This window comes from Scyliorhinus torazame, chromosome 9 (genome assembly GCF_047496885.1).
Source record: "Scyliorhinus torazame isolate Kashiwa2021f chromosome 9, sScyTor2.1, whole genome shotgun sequence".
Lineage (NCBI taxonomy): Eukaryota > Metazoa > Chordata > Chondrichthyes > Carcharhiniformes > Scyliorhinidae > Scyliorhinus > Scyliorhinus torazame.
The window spans coordinates 246,605,598-246,617,612 of record NC_092715.1 but is presented as its reverse complement, the minus strand read 5'-3'; the positions used below and the strand labels follow the sequence as shown (position 1 = coordinate 246,617,612).

General features: G+C 59.6%; 1 long non-coding RNA gene across 1 annotated transcript; it reads right to left on the bottom strand.

Moving 5' to 3' along the window:
* Nucleotides 1-377: 377 nt before the first annotated feature.
* Nucleotides 378-12,013, bottom strand: LOC140430091 (uncharacterized). The gene is made up of 2 exons (XR_011949323.1): nt 11,569-12,013; nt 378-1,010 (listed from the first exon to the last, which is right to left on the bottom strand). It is a non-coding gene; the product is annotated as an uncharacterized lncRNA (long non-coding RNA).
* Between the last annotated feature and the right edge of the window lie 2 nt (nt 12,014-12,015).

Sequence of the window (12,015 nt, the reverse complement as noted above, 5' to 3'; positions counted from 1 at the left end):
AATCCCACCTCTTGGACATTTTGTTCATCACCCCTCCCAATGTCTCCCTTTCTTAATTTTAAATCTTGCCTTTTCCTACGTACCGTCGGCCCCTGGTCGCCAGCCTACGCATGTCACCTCCTTCCGGGGTCTGGATGCCTGCACAACTTGTAAATTCCTGGCCCGTGTCTCTAAAGTATCTTGGAGGACATTCTTTCTAATTTAAATGCATCAGATTAATGCAAGTTGTTTTGGATAATCACCCAACTTGAGCACGAGTCTTTTCTCATGTTGGGGACGCTGGTACAGGTCCACTTTTTAAAAATGACAAAGTGATGTTTTCTCTCAGTCAATGAAGAGGATTGTTCACGGAATTGATTTGATTAGGAATTGAAAAAGACACTAAAATAACAAAACTTTATTTTTCACACTACAACCCTTGGCAGGGACACCATTTGAATGTTTAGTTTTTAATTTGACGAATCTATCCTTCGACCGCAGGGTTTGCCTGCCACCACCCATTTGTGGGTGTTTGGGTGCAGGCTTCATCATAATGCTGCAGGATTTTCCCACCATTCTGGATGGAAATTCCTGGCGGATCTGTGGACCTCTGAGCCCCGCTTCCTAAAAATGGCCGTTGACAAGCGGAGGTACGTGTCAGTCGCTTGAATTTAGAGCGTTGATCCTTCGTCTTTAAAATTGACTGGTTCTGAGTGTATATACATCAGCTTCGCTTCCTCCTCAACATACTTGAAGGAAGTCCTTCCTGGTGCATGTCTTGTAGCAGCAGAGTTTATGGAGAATGAGTGAACTTATTGCTCTATGGGCCCTTCTGCGTGAAGGAGCAGGATGCACCATGTTGTCTTTCTCAGCTCCTGAGGCTCGCTCGTTATAATCACCTTCCACCTGCTGGTTGTCATCATTGTTAAATAGTCCCTGATCAGAATCGGACTCAAACCTTTGGAACCCGGCATGGTCATAACCCCACTGATCCTTCCTCCTCCTCTTGACACCATCATCAGCTGAGGAACCTGGAACAGAAATAAAACTCCATTGATGACTCCTGGAGGATTATTGAGATTGATTTTGTACTCTTTTTCCTTCGTTCGTAAGCCATTTGACACCAATTATCCCTAAATCCACCGGGATTTAATGGTGGATCAGGAATTTAACTGGACTCGCATTCATCTTTCTTACCCACCCAGTGAACACTGAAACAATTGGAGGCAAACATGTTGTTCATATATAGGCTTACATCATGGATAATAATTTTCACAATTACACAATAGAAATTAATAAGGATACATCTAGAAGAAGGAGTTAATCAAAGCGGCAACACTCATTGCTGACAAAGAAAGATGGAATCTGGTTTAAAAGGAGACAACTGTTCTGGTTCCTTTCAGAAAATGAAAAATATTTGCGCGATCTACAGATACTGTGAGAGCCCCCCCGTGGGCTTCCCGGCAGCCTTTCCAGCTCACCAGATATACCCAAGTCCCGCAGGCGTCGGAATCAGAATCCCCCCAAAAGGGGCGTAACCACAAGGCACATGCCCACATAGGCAGGATTACCCAGGATCTACTGACCACCTGGGATCTACCAGCCTCCCCAGGGAGGCTGCAGCCGGACGCTGTTCAGTATTGGCCCACACAAACGTGGACCAGGCAGAACGGCACCAATTGGGCCTCCTTGGGTGGCCAGGGATAGTACAGGGTGGCTCCCTGGCACTGCCAAGGTGCCCTGGTGGTGCTGCCAAGCTGGCAGGAGCACTGCCAGTGCCAGTGCAAGGGTGCCTCGGTGCCAGGGTCAGCACCGTAGCACAGTGATTAGCACAGTTGCTTCACAACTCCAGGGTCCCAGGTTCGATTCCCGGCTGGGTCACAGTCTGTGTGGAGTCTGCATGTTCTCCCCGTGTGTGGGTGGGTTTCCTCCGGGTGCTTCGGTTTCCTCCCACAGTCTAAAGATGTGCGGATTAGGTGGATTGGCCATGCTAAATTGCCCTTAGTATCCAAAAAAGGGTAAGTGGGGGTTACTGGGTTATGGGGATAGGGTAGATACGTGGGCTTGAATAGGATGCTCTTTGTAAGGGCTGGTGCAGACTCGATGGGCCGAATAGCCCCCTTCTGCACTGTAAATTCTATTAAATCTATAAAGGGTCAGGGTCTGAGGGGACCATGCCCATGAAAGAAGGCGGGACGGGTGTTTTAATGGTGAGGGGGTGCTGGGCAGGTATGCAGGACGTCTGGGAGGTTATGGGAGTGATGGATCGGGGCCCTGGAGTGTGGGCCTGGAAGGGGTCGTGGGGGACCTAAATAGGATGGTCCTCAATTGGTGGGGTGTGGGTAATGCCCATGTGTGGGGGGTGACATTACCCATCGGTGGGGGGTCCCACAAGCTCACTTAGAGATCGGGGCACCCTTTCAAAACGGTGACCTAATCTCTGAGTTCAGCTCCTCAGTGCTGAAACAATGTCTGAGGGTGAGGAGATGGTGGTGCAGTGATATTGTCACTGGGCTACTAATTCAGAGACCCAGAGTAATGCTCTGGGTTCCCAGGTTCAAATCCTGCAGATGGTGAAATTTGAATTCAATAACAAAATCTGGAGTTAAATGTCTATTGATGACCATGAAACCATCGGTGATTTTAGTAAAATCCCAACTGGTTCACTAATGTCCTTTCGGGAAAAAAATCTGCCGCCCTTACCTGGTCTGGCCTACATGTGACTCCCGACCCCTGCAATACCCATCACAGATGTACTTAGACTTTGTTCCATTAAATTCTGCCCATTGGTTGAGATCTTTCGGCTTATCATGCCACCAGGAACCTCAGGTCCTGCCGGTGGTGTACACCCTCCGACGCAGGTTTCCGAGTGGCGTGAGGTGGATGTAATGGGAAATCCCATTAATACGGTGCGATCAGATCCTGCCGCCAGCCAACAACAGACTACCTCCTGCCACTGAGAAACACACAACAGGGAGGCCAGAGATTCCCGCCCATTTTAAAAGGGCAGGGAGTCCGTCGGCGGGATCCTCCGCTTCGCTGGCACACACTCATGACGGCGTGGGCGTGCCCACAATGGGAAACCCCATTGGCCAGCTGCCGGGACGGAGAATCCCGCTGCAGACGTGGGGGGGGGGGGGGGGTGTCGCAACAGAAAACAGGTGCGGCGGGACGGAGAATCCCACCTCATGTTTTTTTTATCTTTTAGTCATTAAAGTTGTGCTGTGCTTATTCACTTTAAAGTGGACTGCATGTTAAATAGTTCTTTAATAAACTTCTGAATAAGTTGGTAAAGTATAAACATCTCTTATAGTTTTCTGTATGTAGTGTAAGAACCCACATCCCTTGTATTTTCTGAGAATGGGAAGATCCTAGGCAGGATTCTCCATCCCGCCGCACCCGGGGCGTCATTCTCCGACCCCCCGCCGGGTCGGAGAATGGCCGTTGGCTGCCGTGAATCCCGCCCCCGCCCCCGCCGAAGTCTCCGAAGGGAGAAAAGTCGGCGGGGCGTTAATGGCGCCGCTGCCGCGGAGAATGTCACGGGTCTGCGCAAGGCAGCCGATTTTCGGCCTGCCGATATTCTCCCTTCCGGATGGGCCGAAGTCCCGTCGACGTGATGACCGTTCACGTCGACGTGAATTATACCTCCTTTTCATCGGCGTGACCCGGTGCTCCAGGCTCACGCCGACCAGCGAGGAGGTGAGTGACGGCCTGGGGGGTTGGCTCTGGGCAGGAAATGGCGTGGCCGCAGACTGATTGCGTGAGGAGAGGTGTGTCTCGGCTTGTGTGTGTGTGTGTGCGGCGGGGGGGGGGGGGGGGGGTGGTTAGAGTAGGCTGGGCTCCGGGGGAGTGCCGGGAGGGGGTCCGTGCTGGTGTGGAGGTTGGGGGGGGGTCCGTGCTGGGGTGGAGGTTGGGGGGGGGGTCCGTGCTGGGGTGGAGGTTGGGGGTTGGGGGGGTCCGTGCTGGGGTGGAGGTTGGGGGGGGGGGTCCGTGCTGGAGTGGAGGTTGGGGGGGGGAACCGTGCTGGGGTGGAGGTTGGGGGTTGGGGGGGGTCCGTGCTGGGGTGGAGGTTGGGGGTTGGGGAGGGGGTCCGTGCTGGGGTGGAGGTTGGGGGTTCGGGAGGGGGTCCGTGCCGGGGTGGAGGTTGGGGGGCAGGGTCCGTGCTGGGGTGGAGGTTGGGGGGGGTGTCCGTGCTGGGGTGGAGGTTGGGGGGGGTGGTCCGTGCTGGGCTGGAGTTTGGGGGGGGGTCCGTGCTGGGGTGGAGGTTGGGGGTTGGGGGGGGTCCGTGCTGGGGTGGAGGTTGGGGGGGGGTCCGTGCTGGAGTGGAGGTTGGGGGTTGGGGGGGTCTGTGATGGGGTGGAGGTTGGGGGTTGGGGAGGGGGTCCGTGCCGGGGAGGAGGTTGGGGGGTGGAGGTTGGGGGGTGGGGTCCGTGCCGGGGTGGAGGTTGAGGGGGGTCCGTGCTGGGGGTGGAGGTTGGGGGTTGGGGGGGGTCCGTGCTGGGGTGGAGGTTGGGGGGGGGTCCGTGCTGCTGTGGAGGTTGGGGGTTTGGGGGGGTCCGTGCTGGGGTGGAGGTTGTGGGTTGGGGAGGGGGTCCGTGCCGGGGTGGAGGTTGGGGGGGTCCGTGCTGGGGTGGAGGTTGGGGGGGGGTCCGTGCTGGGGTGGAGGTTGGGGGGGGGGTCCGTGCTGGGGTGGAGGTTGGGGGGTGGAGGATGGGGGGTGGGGTCCGTGCCGGGGTGGAGGTTGGGGGGGGGTCCGTGCTGGGGTGGAGGTTGGGGGTTGGGGGGGCTCCGTGCTGGGGTGGAGGTTGGGGGGGGTCTGCACTTGGGTGGAGGTTGGGGGTTGGGGAGGTCCGTGCTGGGGTGGAGGTTGGTGGTTGGGGAGGGGGTCCGTGCCGGGGTGGAGGTTGGGGGGGGGGGTCCGTGCTGGGGTGGAGGTTGGGGGGGGTCCGTGCTGGGGTGGAGGTTGGGGGTTGGGGGTGTCCGTGCTGGGTGGAGGTTGGGGAGGGGGTCCGTGCCGGGGTGAAGGTTGGGGGGTGGAGGTTGGGGGGTGGGGTCCGTGCCGGGGTGGATGTTGGGGGGGGCGGGTCCGTGCTGGGGTGGAGGTTGCGGGGGGGGTCCGTGCTGGGGTGGAGGTTGGGGGGTTGGGGGGGTCCGTGCTGGGGTGGAGGTTGGGGGTTGGGGAGGGGGTCCGTGCCGGGGTGGAGGTTGGGGGGGGGGGTCCGTGCTGGGGTGGAGGTTGGGGGGGGGGTCCGTGCTGGGGTGGGTGATGGGAGGGCAAATCAGTTGGTCCACCTGGCCAGGTGCCAGCCTCCAACAGTTGGACCCATGCGGTCCATGCCACCTGGCTGGGGGGAGGAGGGGATATGGGCAATGATGACATGTCGTCGTTCCCCTCCCCCCCCACCAGGACGTCATGTTTTCAGACCATCCAGCGATGTTGGCCGCCGTGGTGGCAGCCGCTCATGTCTATGTTGCCCTGGATGAGGAGGAGGAGGAGGAGGAGGAGTGTGCCAGAGAGGCGGCGCAGGCTGCCGCAGAGGGGCAGGCGGCAGCCGCCCAGGCTGGAGGGACACCTGACCGACAGGACGAGGAGGGGGAGGAGGACGTCGCGGCCCCACGGCAACGGAGGCACCCGAGGGCGCCCCGTGTGTACCGGCCCCGGCAGTCATACCAGGACCTCACGGACCGGGAATGCAGGAGGAGACTCCGGATGAGCCGGGAAACCGTGGCACACATCTGCCACCTGCTGGCACACCTGTCACCGCGTGGCACTGGCGGGGGACACCCTCTCCCCGTGTCCGTCAAGGTTACGGTGGCCCTGAACTTTTATGCAACGGGGTCATTCCAGCCACTGAGTGGGGACCTGTCCGGCATAGCGCAGACATCGGTGCATCGGTGCATCCGGGCAGTGACAGATGCCCTTTATGCCATGGCGCACCGCTACATCCGCTTCCCCATGGACCGGGCCAGCCAAGATGCCCGGGCCGTGGGCTTCTCTGCCGTTGCCGGGTTCCCCATGGTCCAGGGCGCGATCGATGGGATGCACGTCGCCGTGCGGCCACCTGCAGAGAACAGGGCCGTGTTTACTAATAGGAAGGGGACCTATTCGATGAACGTACAGGTGGTCTGCGACCACCGCATGATGATCCTGCACGTCTGCGCCCGTCACCCAGGCAGTGTACACGACTCATTCGTGTTGTCGCGGTCATCCATCCCCGGCATGTACGAGGGACGCCATCCCCGGCTGAGGGGCTGGTTGCTGGGCGACAGGGGCTACCCATTGCGATCGTGGCTGATGACGCCTATACGGAGGCCACGCAATGAGGCGGAGAACCGCTACAATGATGCCCATGTAGCGACAAGGGGAGTGATAGAGAGGTGCTTTGGCGTGCTGAAGATGCGTTTCAGGTGCCTGGACCTCTCTGGGGGCGCCCTCCAGTATCGGTCAGATAGGGTCGGTCGCATCATTGTGGTGTGCTGCATCCTGCACAACATAGCCCAGCAGAGGGGCGATGTGCCGCAGGCAGAGGAGGGCGGAGTGGAGGAGCAGCAGGAAGAGGCGCAGTCCTCCCCAGATGAGGGGGATGGGGGCAATGGTCAGGGCAGACGGGGTAGACACAGACGGGTGGCTGTCCACCGTTACCGGCTGGCCCAGCGGGCACGGGACAGACTGATAGACGCCCGCTTCACTGACTAGATGGGCGTGGGAATCGGGTAGTATGGCCACAGACCGCACACCATGGCAACAGCCGACCACCCACACCCCCCACCCATCCACCCACCCAGCACCCTCACCCCCCTCCCCAACCCCACACACCCCACCCGCATGCACACCACCCCCCCCCCCCCAATTGCCGATCCACCGGCGGCACAACGGGCCGGGCTCACCCAGTTGCGGGTGGACGCGTGTCTATCGCAGGCCATGCAGGATGATGACAACCCGCCTCCGATGAGCTCCTGGCTCTACATCGTTGGACTATGCCTGACCCATGGCCACAGTACCACCATCCACCCGGACCATCCTGCATGCGGCTGTGACACTGCAGCGCACGGTCCCGTCCTCTGCCCGGGGGATGTTGATGGCGGCCCAGGGGGAAGGGGGCAGACTCACCTGGGGCTGAGGTAAGACCACCCGTCACACACACACTTGCGCTCAACGTACATGACACGCCCGCACACTTTGGACAGAGCACAAAGGCAGCTTCGGTAGGTGTAACATTGACTTTAATAACCAAAGGAGTTCATGCACGTGCCCTAGCCCCTAAAACTCATCTGTGCCCAGCACCCGTGCCAACTTACTCAGTGTCTAATTGTTTGGCCTTACGGGCCCTTTGACTACGTCTACGTGGTTCCCCAGACGGTACAGCAGAACTGGAGGTGGACTCCTGTGATTCCTGCCCTCTGACACTGGATCCCTTTGGCGGCCGTTTCCTGGGGCGTCCTGGCCTAGATGGGCCAGGCTGCGGCCCGGGCGACTGGGATGGCGAGCTGCCAGCCTGTCCTGCCCGTTGCCCACCCGATGCACCTGGGACGGAAGGGGGGGAGTCCGAGGTGTACCGGGACCTCCCCTACAGAGGGAGCCGGGACGGACCACACCACCTCCTCCTCCCTCGGGGTGCCCGATGGCCCCCAGGCCTCTACATGGGTGGGGGATGCGAACGGACTGGCCATCCGACGCGCCCTCGACATCTGGCGCTGTCAGTCCTGGAGGCCCGTGCTGGTATCGACAGGGGTCTGCAGGTTTGCAGCATGGAGCCCAGGGGGTTGTCAAACCCTGTCTGTGACAGTGCGACGCCGGCTCGCACATGGCCACTGGCGCCGATGCCCTCAGCGATGGCCTGCTGAGACTGGGCCATGGCTTGCTGAGACTGGGCCATGGCCTGCAGAGACTGGGCCATGGCCTGCAGAGACTGGGCTATGGCCTGCTGAGACTGGGCCATGGCCTGCTGAGACTGGGCTATGGCGTTGAGCGCCTCTGCCATCTGGCGCTGGCACTGGCTCATGGCCTCCTGTGAGAGGGCAGCCATTTCCTGGGCCACAGACGCCGCCTGCACGGAAGGCCCCAGGCCTCGCAAACCGTTCCCCATGTCTGACACCGTCGCACCCATTGCCTCCACCGCGGACGCCACCCGTGCGGTGTCAGCCTGGGTGGCACGCATGACCGGGACCACTCCCAGCTCCTGGACGCGGGTGGACTCCTCCACCTGTGACCGCAGCCGCCGCAAGCCACCCGTCACCCTATTCGCTCGTCTCCGTGTCGGTGGTTGCATCGGATCTATGTGTGGGTGTGGTAACTGCAGGAACCCGGGATCCATCTGGGCGGCAGATGTTCGCTTGGCCTGGGCTGCCCTCCGACCACCCGGTCCCTCTGCTACTCCTACCTCCACCTGCTGTACCGGGACGGCTGTGTTGTGCGCACCAGTGAGTGTACCAGACGCCTCATCACTAAAGTGCCCAACCGTGGTGAGTGTTTCTGCGATGGTGGAGGGTGTTGGTGAGAGCAGTGGCGTTGTGTCGTGCTCTTCGTCCCACTCTGACTCCATGGCACTTTGGGGTGGGGGTTCGTCTCCACCCATCCACTCTGAGTCACTGTCCGGTATTTCGTCTTCCCGGGTAGGGGTGTCCTGGGTAGTGCTGTCCCGGGTAGGGGTGTCCTGGGTAGTGGTGTCCCGGGTAGGGGTGTCCTGGGTAGTGGTGTCCCGGGTAGGGGTGTCCTGGATAGTGGTGTCCTGGGTAGTGGTGTCCTGGCTCGGATGTGACGGGGGCCTGTGGCTGCCCCCCTCATCGCTGGGTGGTCGCTCCCGCACGTGACGGGGGTGTCGTCTCCCTGTTGCTCCAGGTCTCTCCGTCTCCCGTGGTGTGCGAGGGGCATCCTGCGGGCGTCGCATGCTGGAGGGTGCGGGTCTCTCCGTCTCCTGTGGTCTCCGAGGGGCATCCTGCGGGCGTCGCATGCTGGAGGGTCCGGGTCTCTCCGTCTCCCGTGGTGTGCGAGGGGCATCCTGCGGGCGTCGCATGCTGGAGGGTGCGGGTCTCTCCGTCTCCTGTGGTCTCCGAGGGGCATCCTGCGGGCGTCGCATGCTGGAGGGTCCGGGTCTCTCCGTCTCCCGTGGTGTGCGAGGGGCACCCTGCGGGCGTCGCATGCTGGAGGGTCCGGGTCTCTCCGTCTCCCGTGGTGTGCGAGGGGCATCCTGCGGGCGTCGCATGCTGGAGGGTCCGGGTCTCTCCGTCTCCCGTGGTGTGCGAGGGGCATCCTGCGGGCGTCGCATGCTGGAGGGTGCGGGTCTCTCCGTCTCCTGTGGTCTCCGAGGGGCATCCTGCGGGCGGTGTGCATCTGCGGGGATGGGTGCCTGGACGTTTGGTCCTGCGATACACAATGAAGCATGCATGGTTAGACATCAGGCAGTGATCAGGTGATACGGGGGGGGGGGGGATATACGGGAGGGGGATATGGGGACGGGCTGTTGATGGCTCACTTGCTCGTGGGCCCCCGACCTCTGCATCAGCAACCTCCCGGTCCTCAGGTCCGCCAGCCAGTTCCAGGGCCCTTTCCTCGTGTACGGTCAGTGGCCTCTCATCAGCGGGCCCTCCTCCAGTCCTCACATGCTCCCTATTGTTGTGTGCGCGCTTCTCCTGTGGGGGGGGGGGGGTGGTGGCAGGGGTAAAAGGCAACGGTGTTAGGCAGGTATATGAATGCACGCCATCGGTTGCGCGTGCATTGCAGAGGTTAAGGTTAGGGCTGGATTCACTTGGGGATATGGGGGATATGGGGGAGGGGGGGATATGGGGGAGGGGGGATATGGGGAGGGGGGGATATGGGGGAGGGGGGATATGGGGGAGGGGGGATATGGGGAGGGGGGATATGGGGGAGGGGGGATATGGGGGAGGGGGGATATGGGGAGGGGGGATATGGGGGAGGGGGGATATGGGGGAGGGGGGATATGGGGGAGGGGGGATATGGGGGAGGGGGGGATATGGGGGAGGGGGGATATGGGGGAGGGGGGATATGGGGGAGGGGGGATATGGGGGAGGGGGGATATGGGGGAGGGGGGATATGGGGGAGGGGGGGATATGGGGTAGGGGGGGATATGGGGGAGGGGGGATATGGGGTAGGGGGGATATGGGGGAGGGGGGATATGGGGGAGGGGGGATATGGGGGAGGGGGGATATGGGGAGGCTCACCCTGCCTGCTCTGACGAGGTCGTTCACCTTCTTGTGGCACTGGGTGCCTGTCCGTGGTGTCAGGGCCACAGCGGTGACGGCCTCTGCCACTTCCCTCCACAGACGCCGGCTGTGGCGTGGGGCAACTCTGCGGCCGTGCCCGGGATACATGGCGTCCCTCCTCTGCTCCACCGCATCCAGGAGCGCCTCCACATCGCGTGACTCGAACCTCGGGGCTGAGCGACGGCCAGCCATCAAGTCGGGTGTTGCGGTCGGCTGTTCCGGTCGGGTGGGGGGGAGCTGCGCGGCCTTATGAGCCGTCACGCCGTGCAGCGCGTATGACGCTGCACGGCGTGAACCACTGCGCAAGCGCGGATCCCGTTACGTCGCTGCTAGCCCATTTCGGGCCGCAGACTATCGGCCCATTTTTATGACGTGACGCAAGTGGGATTTGCGCCGTTTTTTGCGCCGATCGGCGGACTTTCCGCCGATAACGGAGAATTTTGCCCCCGTTTTCTGGCACCCCCACGCTATAGGGAAATTCGCGGGCGTGGGTGTGCTGCCGGGAAAGCAGAGGATCCCGCTGATAGAGAATCCCGTTGAAAGTGTTTGGAGAGAGACCCCTTAGAATGTCCGAATAGTTATAACTGGGCCAACAGGTTATGGAACGGGCAATCTGGGAAAGGGTCATCTGTGGGATTCTCCGTGAGCGGGATCCTCCGCTTCAACAGGAACGGAGAATCCTGATGCCGGCGGGGGCGCACCCCACCGGAAATCGGGGCTGGTGGGACAGAGAATCCTGCCTAATACCTCTTGATAGCACTTTCCTTGGGGGAGACGTGGTTCACTTTCTTCGACCCAAAATAAGTGCCTGTGTAACGTTGCTGCCACAAACGCAGGCAAGGGTGATTGTTGAGAGAGCGCACTCGATATATGGCAGTCCAAATTTAGGGCTAGAGTTATAATCCATTTCAGTTACATCTGGTGGACAGCTCAAATGCACAGAAGGAACCGTCACCTCGAATTGCATGCAGGTCATGTTTCAGTTCACGTATTTGACAGGGTCATTAAACCACTGCTTGGTCTCCATGACAATACTAGGACTATTCTACCTTGGGCCGGACATGCCCACACTGCCTGAAAGCAGAAACTCACACTGTATTGAACAAATGTAGTGCTGTATCCTATAAAGCTAATTCTAGGAATGTTTTCAAATACAATAGCGGGCTTTCCAGAGTGTGCCAGGCTTTGATTAGGTCAGCTGCCGGATGGGAATGGGAATAAAACTTTGAGTAAAGTCCAGCCGTTAAATGCGGGATTCTGGAATCTCTGTGTTTCCAAGTCGCTGGCACACGTCCCAGTTGCCCTTGCCCCACCAAATATTGGGACGATTTCTTAACTCGAGGCAGGAGAAAAGATTTCAGTACTCACCATGAAGGCCTGGACTGAATCTCTTCCAGGGCCAACTTCCACAGATTTGGTGTATTTCGCCCAGGTAATCAAAGCCACAGAGTTTGGTGAATCTCCCATTATGTATGCTTTCTCTTGTGGAGGAAGATAGTGTCAGCCCGACCACCAGAATGAACACCAGACTCTTCATTTCAGTTCCCAAGTGATCAGCTCCAGCCACTCGGACTCTGAACAGGAACCGAGTGCTGATTGCTCCCTCTCACTCCCGAATACTTCTGATGTGTAAAATGCACCTGCCTTTAATAACTGATCTAAATTCCTTTTCCAGTCCCAAACTCGGTCTTGGCTGGATTTCTGTATTGATTCTTACGATTTTGCAATTAATCCTCGACCCCCTACTTTTAAGTAAATCTGTTCCTTCTCCCTTTTATAGCAGTTCTGCTCCCTTACTGTGACACATCAGCAATA